This window comes from Oryzias latipes, chromosome 24, assembly GCF_053564925.1.
Source record: "Oryzias latipes strain Hd-rR chromosome 24, Olatipes_Hd-rR_3.1".
NCBI lineage: Eukaryota > Metazoa > Chordata > Actinopteri > Beloniformes > Adrianichthyidae > Oryzias > Oryzias latipes.
Genome location: NC_136260.1, coordinates 5,848,822 through 5,860,801, shown reverse-complemented (window position 1 = coordinate 5,860,801; position 11,980 = coordinate 5,848,822).

Below are 11,980 nucleotides of genomic sequence, written 5' to 3'. Positions count from 1 at the left end.
TCTGACCAGTTAAAAATTGTGACAGAGTTGGTTGTCTGCTGCAAATATTTTGTCTTGCAAATGACAAGTTGCTCATCATTTTACAAGAGACGAATAAGCTCCTCTCCCATGCAAACGAGGAACAGAAATAATGCGGCGTTTGAACGTGGTTACATCGGCGATGAAAGGTCAGCGATGTAATCTATAGTAAACAGGTTGAAATTTGCATAAAGTGAAAGTAGAAGAGGAAAAACCGAAACAAAACATAGAAACAAACTTTCATGGAGAAAGACCAAAACTGTAGGTTACAACTTTCTCACAAAAACATTCAAATTATTCATAATTTGAATGTGCTTGAAAGCTTACTAAATTGGTACTTAACTTTGACATGGAAATAATATATGAATGTAGAACAACATGTGTCAGTATGTTGTCATGACAACCAAGACATAAAACTCTTATACCTGTCAGTTTTAGCAGTCAAAATGAAGGAAAAACAACAGCGGCCATGTCTGCAATTTTTGTTTTTACAGTTTGCACGCATTATTTTGAGAAAACAGAAACATCTAAATTTTCATTAAAGATCACTGAGTATTGTTAATCTTCTCAGATGAATGAGTGATGAGCTGATCAATTAGTGATAATCCTGTTCGTCAATCTGGCTCACATCTTCTAACGACCCACATGTTTTTGTACTAGTATCCAAATATTGTAAAATGAATTCTGTTATCCCGAAAATGACGATTTATCGTATTTCGGGCAGATACTCGCTGCAGTGTTTTACAGGTAAATACCCTAGGGCGGTTCAGTCAATGAACTCACCTGCTCAGCGTCCTATTTAAGCCCAGGTGCGCAGTCGTTCATTCTTTCTTACCTTCAGCGCTCATTTTTCGCCCCTCCCTCCTCCCCGGCTTCCACCTGTGGGCTCCGTAAAGGGGTTTTGTTACCCGAAAGTGTTATGGAAATTTCTCATGGAATTGAACGGAGCCTTATGCCAAACGAAAAGATGTGAATGCCAACTTACAGAATGTGGAAAATTAAGTATGTCAAATAAATATTTCTTACTGCAAGAGTTGCCTTTTTTTTTTTTTACCAAGTTTCTTTTTATTTGAGTATTCAGCAACATATACAGCGTAAAAGACATTCAAACTTTTTTTTTCCTTAATACCCCAAACAAACAAACAAACCCACCCTGTTGCACCCTAAAGAAAAAGAATTAAATACAATAAAAAAGGATTTTGCTGAATGGAGTAACAGTGTTACCCCTCAGAAAGAAGCGATGGATCAATATCTTTGATCTTGCTCAGAACTGGCTGCCAGACATTAAAAAACCCTGCAGTACAACCCTTCATTGAATATCTGATTTTTTCTACGGTAAGATGGTACATAAGATCCACAAGATATTTCCTAAAAGTAGGGGGTTGTTTGTTTTTCCAGTGTAGGAGGATTAGCCTTCTGGCCAGAAGTGTAGTGAAAGCAATTACACTTTTGGATTTACTTGGAAGCCGCAGAGAGAACTCTGATACACCAAAAATTGCAATTGAGGCCTCAGGAGCCATGTGTGTCCCCAATGCGTCAGAGAGAAGTTGAAAGATGTTGTGCCAGAAGGCCCTTAGTGTCGGACAAAACCAAAACATATGCGAAAGTGTACCTGGTACCCTATCACAACGATCACAATTAGCATTAAGGTCTGGTTTGATTTTAGTTAACTTTACTTTGGACCAATGCAGTCTGTGAACCACCTTGAATTGTATAACCCTTTGTCTTAAGCATATTGAGGATGAATAAATATTCTGAAGAGCAGTCTGCCATACATCCTCTGATAGGTCCATAGCCAAATCTTCTTCCCACTTTCTTTTGGTATGAGTCAGTGGATCTGTGTTTGATGAGTTGATTGCAGTGTATATTTTGCTGATGAGTCCTTTTGACTGTGGATTAAAGGTCAAGATGTTTTCAAGAAGTGAGTCTGGTGGTCGCGAGGGGAAATGGGTGAATGTGGTAGATAGAAAACTTCGAAGTTGAAGGTATCTGAAGAAGTGAACATCAGGAATTCTAAATTCACTTTTTAATCTCTGAAATGAAACAAATTGACCTTCCATGAACAGATCCTTCAGGGTTCTCAGACCATTTGCGGACCAATATGTAAAAGAGTTATCAGTTATGGAAGGGAGAAACATAATATTTTTCACAACTGGGGCATAGATTGACATATTTTTAAGGTGCAGGCTTCTCGTAAATTGTGCCTAGATTTTAAGTGAATGTTTAACTACTGGGTTCTGTGAAATTTTGTCGAGAGATTGTGACAGTGGTATTGTTGAACAAAGTAGAGAGTGTAAAGAGGCAGATTGACAAGACATTCGTTCAAAATTTAACCATTTAAGATCCTTGTGACTTTATGTCTCTAGCCAATAAAGTAATGTACGGATATTTGCTGCCCAGTAATAGTATAGGAAATTGGGAAGTGACATTCCCCCATAATCTTTGTGGTATTGTAAAATATTTTTGCGAATGCGGGCAGTCTTCCCATTCCATATAAATGATGAAATCAGTTTGTCTAGATTAGAAAAGAATGTTCTTGTTAAAAATAAAGGTATAGACTGAAAAAGATATAGAAACTTAGGTAGGATGTTCATTTTAACATTAATTCTGCCTCCTAAATAAATTGGTAAGGATTGCCAGCGTTGCAGGTCTTGTTTTACACTATCTAACAATGGAATAAAGTTTGTTTTGTACATATGTTTATAATTGCTTGTGATCCAAATCCCTAGATACTTGAATGTATGCATTTTAAATGGTATGGAATTTGACACATCTTTTAGTGCAACAGGATTTATGGGCATCAGTTCACTTTTGTGCATATTTATTTTATAACCTGATATTTTTCCAAACTCACGCAAAAGTGTGAATAAATGAGGAAGGCTGTATAGGGGATCAGATATATATAGTAATGTGTCATCCGCGTACAGAGATACTTTGTGTTCAGAATCCCCTCTCTGAATACCTTTAATAGAATCATCACCTCGAAGAGTAATTGCTAGAGGTTCAATGACCAAAGCGAATAATAAAGGTGATAAGGGGCATCCTTGCCTTGTTCCACGTCCCAGCTTAAAAAAAGGTGAAAGATTATTATTGGTACGAATTGCTGCGACTGGGGAAGAGTAGAGAATACGTATCCATGAGATAAACCTTGGGCCAAAGCCAAATTTTTTAAGTGTATAAAAAAGGTAGACCCACTCCACACGGTCGAACGCTTTCTCAGCATCAAGCGAGAGAACTATTTCAGATGTATCTGGTGGAGAGGGATGATGAAGAATATTTAAGAGTCTTCGAACATTATGAAAAGAATGACGATCTTTGATAAACCCTGTTTGATCATCAGATACGATAGAGGGCAAAACAGTTTCCAAGCGATGTGCTAGTATCTTAGCAAAGATTTTACTATCTACATTTAATAACGAGATAGGCCGGTAAGAACTGCACTCTAAGTGACTTTTACCTTTTTTATGTATCAAAGAGATAACAGCCTGTCTCATAGTCTCTGGGAGAGAACCTGAGAGGGAGGAGTCATCATAGACTGAGAGTAATATAGGGGAAAAATCTTTTGCAAAGGTTTTGAAAAATTCACTTGGGAAGCCATCTGGTCCTGGTGATTTCCCGCTTTGCATAGAATTTATGGCCTTCTGAATATCTTCTGTTTTAAAAGGTCTCTCCAGATTTTGAGATACTTCCTCATCTACTTTAGGCAGATTAAGCTTGCTAAAAAACTTGTCAAAAAGTACTTGATCCTTTTTAGATTCTGAGGTGTATAACTGTGTATAATATGTATGAAACCTTTGATTAATCTCTAAAGGGTCAGTTAACTTCACATTCTGTTCAGTGTTGATGGCTATAATAGCCTGAGCCACTTGCTGATGACGAAGCTGATGGGCGAGTGTTTTACCTATCTTTTCCCCATGTTCATAATGATTTATATGGACATTTATTTAAAAGATTTTCAATCTGCCGTGTAGTCGACAGATTATATTCGGTCTGAAGAGCTAGGCGCTTTTTGAACAGGTCAGATGAAGGGGAGTTAGCTAGCATATCATCTAATTGGAGAATATCATTTTCAATCCTCTTAATCTTTTCAGTTAGAAGTCTTTTCGTTCTAGCACTATAAGATATAATTTGGCCTCTAAGGTATGCTTTTAATGATTCCCAAATTAAGCTAGAGGACATTCCAGGGGTGCTATTACGTGTGATATATTCCTTTATTTCCTTTGAAATAAATTTAACAAACTCTCTATCTGAAAGCAGTAGAGTATTAAATCTCCATGGTCGATATTTATTACCTGGACTTGGCATTTTCAATGTCATTAACAATGGTGCATGGTCAGATATAACTATTGCTTGATATTCACACTTATTGACTAGAGAAAGTAGGTTGCTATCAAGGAAAAAATAATCAATTCGTGAGAAAGTTTTATGTACTGGTGAGTAGAAAGAGTAACTTCTGCTATTGGGATTCTGGAATCTCCAGAAATCAAACATTCCATATGTTTTAAGAAGCTGGTTGATCACTTGTGAGGCCTGTGATGGTTGTGTGGATTTAGGCGAACTACGGTCAAGGGAAGGAGTTAGTACACAATTTATATCACCTCCGAGGATGAGATGGTGCGAATATGTTTGGTATTCGGGAAAAAATTTCAGTAAAAAAAACGCCATTGTCCCAATTAAGGGATATATGTTTGCCAGTATAACAGGAGTATTATTCAATCTTCCCACAACTATTATATATCTTCCAGACGGGTCAGCTTCTACTTTTGTCATGTTAAAAGAAATTGATTTTTTAATGAGAATGGCTGTACCTCTGGATTTAGAATGAAAGGTAGAATGAAAAATATGTCCCACCCATCCCCCTTTAAGTCTGGAGTGATCAAAGGTGTTTAGATGAGTTTCTTGGAGGAAGGCAATGTCAGTATTCAACTGCTGAATACTTAGTACGTTTTAATGGATGATTTAGTGATTTGACATTCCAGCTAACAAAATTAACTGGGCAACAGCCATACTGACTATTGAATAACTGACTAGCCATTTGCTATGAAAAACAGTATTTTTAAGGTATTAATCTGGGCAAGTAAATACAACCTGTAAAACATGAGATCTCATCACTTTAACAGAAATAGATGCAACAGATGAAAATAAAATAACTTTAGGTGCAACAGGAAACCCACCCCACCCATCACCAACAAGAACATGGTGATCATAAACAACCCTCTTACAACAAAATCCACACATTATGTGCTTGTTAGAACTCTAGCGTCCAGTTTGCTCTGCAAAAATATTTAAGAGTAGAAATACCAAAATGCCTTTTAACATCTGACATTCAGATTAAATGTCCAAAAATGGTGCAGGTGAAGAGGTCACACAAAAAAATAAAAATATTAAATTAAAAAAATGTAATAATAACAAAAGGGAGAAAAAGGTATGGCTCATTCCGATCATAGTTTACCTATTTATTCAGATTACCATCCTTTTAGTAGTCATATAGAGTGGAAGTATGATTTGTGTGTGACAGATGAGCATTTCCGTCAGTCTCCCGGTGTGACAAAAAAAACCCCACAGGAATAACGTAGATGAGTAAAAAATAGAGGAAAAAAAGAATAAGAGAAAAAACTCAAAATAATCACTCCTCAAAGAATATTTCCCTTCACATACGTCATGGCTTGTGCTGCATCCTTAAATCGTTTTTCAATTCCATTGTGTGTAATCCGCAGCTGTGCCGGGTGAAGCAGCCCATAACGCACGTTCTCCCGTCCACGCAGAAGCTTTTTTACCTCATTGAAGGCCGCCCTGGCGCTGGCTACACTGGGTGGATAATTGGGAAAAATGAGGACGGTGGCACCTTTGTAGAGGACAGGACCCGCAGCTCGGGCACGGCGGAAGATCTCAGTGTAATCCTGATCGTAGTGCATCTTCGCGATGATCGCTCTGGCTTCCCCATCTGCTTGTCTCGTCTGTAGAGCGCGGTGGCATCTGTAAATCAGCACTTCTTTATTGATTTTCAACACCTCTTTGAGTAGTTTGGAGATTGAATCGGGTGTGCTCGGAACTTCCTCGGGTACATTCAATATGCGAATGTTTGATCTCCGCATGCGTCCTTCCATATCCACACACTTTTCTTGGAGGATCGACATGTTTTTTTCCAGCTGCTGGACAGATTTTTGTAAAGTTGTTATGTCATCTGAACACCCTGAAAGTCCTCGCTCCATCTCTGACACAGTAGATTGAATTGCTTTCAACTCTGACCGCACTGTGGCGGTGTTGTTGGCCAACTCTGTTCGGACCGCTTGCATCTCCATTTTCACCTCCCCGAACTCCTTCGCTATCACTTTTGCGAGCTCCGTCTGGAAGAGCTGGGTGATTTCTGATTTGATCGAGGCCAGTATGTCGCTCTTCAGATCTAGAAGTCCCGTCTCAGACAGTTCACACGGCTCCATTGGTGCTCCTAGCTCTTCAGGTGGTGTGCTAAGTGTGGAGCTAGCTGAATCTGAGCACGTTTTGCTAGCAGAGGCAGCCGCAGCAGCTTTGCCCGTATATTTATATTTGCGGGGACTACTTGCCATCTCAGCTTGCAGAATAAAATCCAGGCGATGAGGAAAGAAGATAGGTTGTGAAGGAATTTTATATTTTTGTGGTCCTCATTTCTCCTAGGCTTTTATCTTATCTTTATTTCATTGAAGGTTTTCTTTCTGGTTTACTGTGTATGGGTTTCAGTCATTTCAATTAAAAGGGACTTCCTGATAATTGCATATGTAAAGAGGTTTCAGGAATGCAGCTCCAACCCCCTTCAGGAGAAAATGGTCTTTGATCTTCTGAGGCCATTTGGTTGTAGGTCTGACTTGAATCATAAATCAATCATCTCTGAGACTGATTCAATCCCTGGGAACCGCCACAGGCATCTGCTCACGTGTGGGGAACAAAGGTGTATTGTCTACTGCAGTGTTTTTCAACCAGTGTGCCGCGGCACACTAGTGTGCCGTGGGAGATGGTCAAGTGCGCCGTGGGAAATTGCCCTCATTCACTGATCTAAAAACATTTTCCATCTCCAGGATATCAGCTCTGTGTTCATCCAAACAGGCTCTGATAAAACACTGAGGAGTCAGGAATATAAAATATCTTAAAATTACTTTTTCTTTGTGTTTATTTGATTCTATTAAAGACATTTTGATAAGAATCACGGTACCGCGATTTAGCTGCAGCTATAAGTGTGTAAAGAAAAGTCCCGCCCCTTTAACTGTCTCCGCCAATCATTCTTGAAGGCTTAATCACATGTCATCAGTCTGACCAATCAGAAGTGGTTAAAGTCTTCACTTCCTTGTTCTTAATTCTGCTGATAAAGTCTCTCAGTTCTAACAAAAAGTGGTTCATCTCTTAGAAAAAAACAGCCGCAACTTCCTGCTTTTTCTGCCACAATTATCATACAAATCCACGTGAGATTGCGGGGGGGGGGGGGGGGGGGGGGGGCTGTCGATCAATACCGACCATGAATTTCTGTTTTTTTTTTTTGGATGCGTGTGCCGCGGGATTTTTGTCAGGGTTAAAGTGTGCCGTGGCTCAGAAAAGGTTGAAAAACACTGGTCTACTGGATGCTAGGAAGATCCAGCCACATGTGGGGGGCCACCTGGGGAGCAATTTGATTGCAGGACCATGTCAGTCTGTGAGGAGACCCCCTAGACAGCAGAGGGGGAAACAGATGCTGACTCCAAGTATGGACTAAGGAAGTAGGCAGGCTCCTTGCCAGCCAATCCGAGCGGCAAGAGGCGGGGATACAGCAGCCATCTTGCTTACAGAGGAGGAGACTTCTTCTTCTTCTTCTTCTTCTTCTTCTTCTTGTGATTTTATTGGCGGGAGGCACTAACGTGAAGGTGCATTACCGCCACCTACTGAGTTGGAGTGTGGGTCAGAGTGGGGAATACCTAACCAAATTTGACTATAAAAAAAAAACAAAAAAAAAACTAAATTCTCCTCAATAACCTAGTTCTTTTCAAAAAACCTATAATTGCACCATTTAAATTCTCCTCCCCTCCCAAAAGCTTCTTTAAAGTCATTTGCTCACCCTCTATCATCCGTACCCTACTTTCCAGTTGTCGTCTTTCCTCCCTATACAGTTCACACTGACATAGAACATGCTCCACCGACTTTTCCCCTTTCCCGCACTCACACAAACCAGTTGGATGTTTCCCTATCAGATGCAATGTATTATTTAAACCAGTGTGTCCCATCCTCAACTGTGATATTATGCAGCTATCTCTGGTGTTTACTCTGACATTCATACCTCTCCCTACTTTGTCCTGAATACTAAATAGTCTTCCTTTCCTCTCCCTTTCCCATTGTGTCTGCCATTCTTCCATAATACGCCTCCTAATAATTGCCCTAAATTCTGTCCTACCTAATGGAATTTCTATCTCTATTCCCCGTTTCAATGCCCTTTTTGCCAGGAAGTCAGCCATTTCATTTCCCTCCACCCCCCTATGTGCTGGTACCCACATGAATCTAATGTTTATTTTTAAGTTTGCCAACCTGATCAAACTCTCATAAATTTCATATAATATATCTGATCTGCTCTCAGAATAGTATGACTTCAGAGATATCAAAGCTGACAATGAATCTGAACAAATTATACCATCCCCAATTCTGTTCTGTTCTAGCTAGTGTAAACTATATGAAATTGCCAACATTTCAACTGCAAAAACTGAAAGATCCTTTGACGTCTTAACTCCAACAGATTTGTCCAATGTAGGGATACAGAAAGAAAAAACAGTTCTCATTGTTTCTGGGTCTTTAGATCCATCTGTATATATGGGTATAAATGAAGCATGGACTGTGTCTAATCTGTCTGCTGTTATCTCATCCCAGTTTCCCTTCCCTTTTCTATCCTCCATTGTTCTATGGAGATACAAATCCACTTGTGCAGTTGGAAAAATCCAGAAAGGAGTGGTCGGGTACAGAAACGTCTTAACTAGGGTTTTGCCATGAATATTTGCTTTTCTCGCTAACCTAGCTAATTTCCAAGCAGCACTTTCATTTGTCCCATTATCACTTTCCCAACAAGGATCAGCAGCTCTCCTAACCATGTTCTCTACACCTACACAACCCTGTATTTTCACCCAATAGTTAAGCATCAGCTGTTTAATTCTTAGTTTCAATGGTAGTTCCCCCATTTCAACTTGTAATGACACAGCAGGAGTTGACCTCATAGCCCCAGTGCATATTCTCAAAGCCTGATTTTGGATGACTTCTATTTTATGCAATAACGTTTTACACGCTGTATTGTAAACAATAATTCCATAATCTGTGACTGACCTAATCATTGTAATATATATTTGTTTTAAAGCCTGTGCACTAGCTCCCCACCCAGTACCTTTCAAGCATCTCATTATATTTATGACTTTCTTACATCTCCCTACTATAATATCAATGTTCTCTCTCCATTTCAATTTTGCATCCAATATAACCAGAGGAGGAGACTCTGACCACATGTGTTTAAAAGTCTGCACTCAAGAAACTTTCCGTTGTTCCCAGACGGCCTCATGTGAATCGGATTTGTAACTTCTTACGTTTTGATGGTTTTGGATTTGGGAACCCAGATCGATCTGTTTTATTCTGTTTCATTTTGTTTTACTCTGTTTTTAGAAATATTGTTAGGGAATAAATTTGTTAAACTTAATCCAGTGGAATCCCGTGGTTTCTTCCCCTCGACTTTATTGAACATGCAACAAGGAAAGTAATCTCAAAGCGAAAGATTATATTTTCCAACAGTTGCTAAGCTGCATGAGTTTTCTTGGCACTTTTTAGAGTATTATGGCTTTTTTTGCTAATTTATGCAGAGCACGCTAAACATGCGACCTACTCCATTGCCTGCTCGCTAGCGCCCCTCTGCAAGAGTTGTCTGACTGAAATAACTAGTTTTCTTTAACTCACGGAGTAAGGGCTCATTTTCTTGCGAAAACAAGCTGTAATTTTATTTTGTTTGTCTCAAGATAATTCTTGTCATCTCACAGTACAAGTTATGGTTATGATGATTAAGTAAAAGATAATACCCTCCAAGGTATGGAGTTATTTCAGTCTCAATAATCAGAAATGCACACAACCGGTTTTACAAATACACACGCTCCGATTCACAAATGTCATTTTATGCAAACGTGAAAAATAAATTCGGAAATACACACCCTGTGTTTCACAAACACACACATTGTGTTTCACAAATGCACACTAAATGTTTTACAAATGCACAATAAGTGTTTCTCACAAATGTGCACACTGTTTTTCACAAAAACATTTTAGAAATTCACAATAAATGTATCAGAAATGCACAGTAAGTGCTTCACAAACGTGATTTTTAGGTACACATGTGATGTGAACTCACAGTTCATTCGAATTGCAGAATGTGCATTCAAAATCCCGTTCTCGTTTGTGAATCTCCCCGTGTGTGTGAGAGATTTTTCTACGGTGAATATTGAGACTCATCTGATGGAGCAGGTCAACTAATGTCACCATTGGCTAGTGAATCTGTCAATCAACTCATCGGCAAAGCAGTTGGGTTCGCTTTTAGCCAATCGTATGGCCCCTTACACTTTCTCTACGCTTTCTGCAGGTGGCAAAAGCCCCGCCCATGTTTGATTCTGGACCAGTCGGTCGTTAGCGTGTTAGCTTTAGCATGGCTTGTCGGTTTATTTGCCTTCGGTTGTCAAAATTTACTGGCTTGCGCAACTTTTCAGTGGACCTGGGGGCAAGGCAACAGTGGTTGAATGCAGTTGACATAGAATCCATCAAACTCTGTACTGGTCATGAGATTTACAATGAATGTTTCACTCGGGATCGTTTGTACGTTATTCTCTTAGCTTTCATGCTAGCGTCATTTCAACACTCAGAAACGGTTCCCTTCGGTCTTGATCATCTGAAGGTGGAGGAGAAAAATCTTTAACTTCCACAGTAGGTTCTGTGGAGAAACTGGCATCACTTTGCTCCGTACCACGCAGTGGGACTACATTACCTCAAGTTCATCTCACTGTCAATCACAGATACCCAATACACCTCCCCTGCTCAGCCCAAAGTCACTTTGATGGACCTTAATTTTATTTTTTTAATAACTCAAATGTCATTGATTTTATATTGTAACCATATACATATACACCTCTTGGCCAGGTCACCCTTGCAAAAAAGATCCTCATCTCTCTGGGTTTTATAGCTGGTTAAATACTACACAACAAAAGATGGTCATAGAACAACAAAGTGCAAACATTCACCCTTTATTGCAGAGTAAAATTCAGTGAAAACATGGACAGATTAAAACATCAAAATTTAAGCAAATGTGGGATCTCTACTGATTTGAATTTTATTTAAACTGGAACTAATTTTCATAACATCCTTACATACAATGAAGTCCCTTGAACAATACAGCAGTATTGATTTGAACTCTGTCTTGCTCCCCTCAGTCTCTCTTCTTCTGTATGTAATTATGTCGCCTAAATTAAGTTCTAAACAAACGGGACAGTAAAGGCCTGTTCACACCGGGACGAATTTCGCCGGCGATTTTCGCCGACGTTTAACGCCTCGTGACTAAACAAAGGGCACCAACGAGAGTGTGCACACCGACGCGAAAAAACGCCACGCGTTAAAGCGTCAAAAAAAAAAAACTGCGAACTGCACACACATCAGTTGTCCAGTACAGTGAGATTGAATAAAGCAGTGTTTTTCAACCAGTGTGCCGCGGCACACTAGTGTGCCGTGGGAGATGGTCAAGTGTGCCGTGGGAAATTGCCCTACTTCACTGATCTAAAAACATTTCCCATCTCCAGGAAATCAGCTCTTTGTTCATCCAAACAGGCACTGATAAAACACTGAGAAGTTAAGAATATGAAAGATCTTAAAATGACTTTTTCTTTGTGTTTATTTAATTCTATAATGTACATTTTGATAAGGTTGACGGTACCGCGATTTAGCTGCAGCTATAACTGTG